The sequence below is a fragment of the Vitis vinifera genome, chromosome 16, assembly GCF_030704535.1.
Source record: "Vitis vinifera cultivar Pinot Noir 40024 chromosome 16, ASM3070453v1".
In the NCBI taxonomy this organism is placed as follows: Eukaryota; Viridiplantae; Streptophyta; class Magnoliopsida; order Vitales; family Vitaceae; genus Vitis; species Vitis vinifera.
This window is the reverse complement of record NC_081820.1, coordinates 2501505-2506207: the sequence shown is the minus strand read 5'-3', so window position 1 is coordinate 2506207 and position 4703 is coordinate 2501505. Positions and strand designations below refer to the sequence as shown.

At 32.2% G+C, this 4703-nt stretch overlaps 1 long non-coding RNA gene across 1 annotated transcript; it reads left to right on the top strand.

Moving 5' to 3' along the window:
- Window positions 1-740: 740 nt before the first annotated feature.
- On the top strand, window positions 741-4703 carry LOC132252640 (uncharacterized). Its single transcript, XR_009464440.1, has 4 exons — window positions 741-1298; window positions 3265-3330; window positions 3697-3788; window positions 4140-4703. It is a non-coding gene; the product is annotated as an uncharacterized LOC132252640 (long non-coding RNA).

The window sequence follows — 4703 nt, the reverse complement described above, 5'->3', positions numbered from 1 at the left end:
CATTATAGTTACTATACTTTTGAAATAACTAATAATAAGTAATTTAGTCATAAAATTTTAAGCACTAGAAAGACTTAGGATATTAGTAAGATTTCCTTCGGCTACATGGATTTTAGAATCCAAGAAGCTTGGTTTTGTAAAACTAATAGAAGATAATTTAGAATCTTTCCAAATTTAGGGAATTAAGGTGAATCAAATCAAATTAATATATTATTAGTGTTTTACAAACACTAAGATTTCATTTGGTAGTGTTTCTATTCAAATTATATTAACCTGTTTGGTAATGATTATAGGAAGCGCTTTTAATATTTTTAATATTAGAAAATTTTCATCATTTAAGTGTTAGAAATGTTAAAAGCGTTTTCTAGAATCACTCCATAACGCACTTTTACTGGATGTGTTTTTGGAAGAATTAATAACTATCAAGTGTTTCTTTAGGAAGCCTTACAAGTGATTTTTCAACTTTTTAAAAGTATTTTTAGAAATTTTTTAATACTACAACAAAAAATTTCACATTTTGCTAACATAATTTTAAGCACAAATAAAATTTTATGAGAAAAAGAAGATTTTTGCAACAAATTTTATTTTTATGACAAAATGAATTTTTTTTAAAGATGAACTTATACTCATGAAAAAATATTATATATTTGTGGCAGCAAATAATTTTCCATAAGATTTTAATATGAATTTCATATTCAATTTAAGAAAAATGGTTTATGAGTTTGAGTTGAACTTAGAAAATTGAAGAAGGTAATGAAAAATAATTTTTTTTTCTCTCTCTATGTGTATATATAAATTGAATAAAAAAATACAAACAAAAAAAGGGAGAGAAATGTAGTGTTCGAGTTCTCTTAGTTGATTTTAGGGCTCAGTTAGCTTCTTAACTGTTCCATCAATTTTTCATTTTGATTTTTCAGCAATCAAATAGATTCTGTAGAAGAAAATCTCAGTTTCATGCATGTACTAGATTTTTTTTTTCTCTGTGCTTGTTCTTCTCTGGTATTATTAATTCGTCTACGGAGTAAAATTAGGGTTTTCGTGCTCTTTGTTTGGTTGCTGAGAAATTGTATGAAACAGAAATGAAAATTTTGAGATGCTTTGTCGGGGTTTGTGCCGCGAGAGCTGCAATTAAGGAGTGTTTGTGCCATGAGAGCTAGAGAAACAGGAATTGGAGGAGGTTAGGTTCATGATCGATGTGAATCTGATGAGCATATTTCATTTGATTAAGGCAAAGGATGAAGAATTAGAAGAACGGTAGACTGGCGTCGATCACCATTATATCATTGCTGATAGGTCAGGTATCGTGTACTTGAATAAGTGTGATGTGTTTACTTGAAAGTTCTATAACTGTTAGGAACTCTTGTGTTTTCAAAAATACTTTTTCCTACATTTTATGCTTCAAAAAAGCAAGAAAGTTCAACGTATTGCCTTTTGCTTTGATCTTTTGTTCTATCACTCTACACTAGTAAAGCAAGATGTTAAATTTAAGTGGTTATTAGGATTCCAAAACAACTCTCTGTTTATTGGTTTTTTATTTGGAGTCATGATTTTTCTGTAAGAGGTCATCACATACGACATTTATGTTTCACTTATATTTCCTCCAGAAACAGAAACTCTAGGGTTGGAGCAAGGTTTTTGAATCTTTACTTTCCTTGCTTTACAATGAATTTTCTCCTCTCCTAATGATAGAGGAGAAACTAGGGAGTTGTTGTGATAAAACATTGATATTATTGCCCTATTGCCTTTTATTTTGAAGTTTTTAATGTTCTGTGTTTATCTAAACAAAAATCTAATACTAGTGTCTGAAGAACTAATAAAATTTTATAGGAAAATATGTAATTTCTATGAATATGTGACACTGTAAGACCATGTTACTCTAACCATTTGTTTAGTTGGTAATAGGTCGATTATTGGTGTTACATGCTTCACCATTATTTAGAATTGGACAAAATTGCTTTCTTATTCCCCTAATTAGTTGCGAAATTGAGGAAAAGAAAAGGAAAAATATTATGGCTATGCAATATACTGTTGTGTTGGAGAGAAAAATTAAAAATCTCAAGTATGCTCCACCAAATGACCTTAGCAAAATGCAATAGATTTTTTTATTTCTTTGCTTGGGACCAAACTATGGACTTATAAAGTTTCAATTTTCCTGTTACCTTTTTATTGTTCCTTTGGTTTCCCTGCTACAAATCAATACGAATTCCAATTTTAAACTTTTAGTTTTAGTTAATTGTATAGAGTAGTTTGTTTGCTTTTAGTTTTAGTGAATTGTATAGAGTAGTTGTTTTAAGAAATTTAAATGTTATCGTTGCAAATTTGACTTTACAGGAAATGAAATTTGGCTGGCAAATGTTGTTGGTAGTATAATTGGATTCTTTGGAGCAGAATTTGGGAGTGTAGGTGGTGGTGCCATTTTTGTTACTATGTTTAGCCTAGTTATTGGGTTTGATCCAAAATCAGCAACAACTATATCGAAATGTAAGAAACAAACATATCCATGTGGTAGGAGTTCTGTAGAAGATCTATAATTCATTCTAACCAAATTCAGAAACCCCATTGGGATAGGGATAAGGGAGTGATAAAAGGAAAGGAAAATCTAGCCTGCTGTTTGAGTTGACTTAGTACTTGATTTTGCATATTTCAAGCAGTGGTTTGAGACCATTGTCAGAGATTTTCTAGTATTTACTAACCTTTTTAGAATAAAAAGAGAACTGGTTTACTACACTGACATGCCAACAACTTTCTGAGCTGAGTTCATGGCTTTTCAAGGACCTCAATTCTTTGAACCTTGAACTTGAAGCTTAGCAACCATTAGTGCTCTAATTAACAAATAGCTAGTGGAAGACAAGGGAAAACCCTTTGCAAATCTCATTTATGTGGTTACAGGAAACTGCTCTCTCATAATTGAGGAAGTCATAAATTCTATTTGTTGGTCAAGTATGAATATGGGTGCAGCAAGCTCAACTATTTACTGTAATCTTAAGCTAAAGCATCCTACACTTGATATGCCTATCATTGAGTATGATTTGGCACTGCTCTTCCAACCAATGCTCATGATGGGCATTAGCATCGAGGTTGCTTTTAATGTTGTATTTGTTGACTCGATGGTTACAATTCTGCTAATTGTTCTCTTCTTAGGTAACTAGTCGAATTTCAATTCTTCTATATATATATATATATATATATATATATCTTGGACCCCAAGAGTGCCATTGACTCATTATCCCAAGAGTGCCCTTGACTCATTATGACGATTTGCAGGCACATCAACAAAGACATTCTTAAAAGGGTGTTGAAACATGGAAGAAGGAAACCATAATGAAAAAGGTAATTATAAAATTCGCATGGTGTATGCATAGAATTGAGAGTTTGTTTGTGCACCACATGGAAATTAAATCATTCTTTTACTTTGGTTTTATTTGTATTTTTGAAATGAGTACCAAAAACCAGAATAAATAAACTCAATTTCATGTGCTTTCCAAGTGCTTCTCTACTATATTCTAGCGCAATTAATTTTAATAATTTCCATAACCTTACTTGTTTCTGGTTACTGGAGGTTGTTAAGCATTTGGGAATAAATGGTAAGTTGGCCTACATTCCTCCACATTGTTAAACATCAAAAGACCAAAGAAGATTATTTTTCCTTTATTTATTCTCTCTGAAAGCATTGCTAAATCTTTTTCATCCTACCAGGTAATGGTACAAAGGAAGTAGAGTACAAGCCTCTTCCTGGAGGCCCAAGTAATTATGGCACTCAAAATGCCACCAAGAAATCTGAACTAGAGGTAAGCATACTACGAAAATCTAGTTTTAATCTCATAGAGGGTCCAAGAACTGATTTATGTAACCATCCCAGGTCAGTATGATTGAAAATGTTTAAACTAGAAGGAACTTGGGCTTTTTTTTTTTGCTTGGGTTGCTTTCCTTACACTGCAGATTGCAAAGGTTTCCCCACTCATGACCTTATTTTGTTAATGAGTTAATACTTTAAAATCTCTACTCACATGAAGTTATTGATCCTGATTGGAAATCTTAAGATGTTTTTCATTATGTTTTTCATTGTAGAACTCATAGAGCATGAACATTTTAGAACTTGTATGTGTTGCTGATATCATGTCCTTTTCCTAATCTTGAAGATTGTACAAGAAGGATCTTAATCAACAAAACAACTATATTCTTATCATGAAGGACCTCATTTTCCAGACCAGCAAATGCAGCCAGAATCAATTAGTTTATAAGGAAGATTGAACTCACAAGCAAAAGAAAAAACTTCAATCTACTATCTCGGATTCTACAACACACAAGTACCTTAATAAACCAGGAACCACCCATCATTTTCGGAAGTCATTGACCATGCCATCTCCCTCAGCATCAACAATAATAGGGACGCAGAGAACAATGGACAGAAAATTGCCAAGAAGACAATGCAACTTCTTGACTTCATGGCACAGAAACTGTTCTAGAGGTTGGCACTTCTAGAAGTAGAGGAAAGAGGTTCACGTCAGAGTTGAAGTTTGCAATTACTAGAGATTTCAACCCTGAAATGGTGATAGGAGAAGGTGGGCGTAGTAAAGTGTACCTAAGATGATCATGCTTTTGCTTTTACCCGAGTTTCCAATAAGTTTTTCAATTCTCACCTTTTAGATTTTGTTTCAACAATGGTATATAATGAAGCACAAGAAGTTATAGTTTTCCTTTTA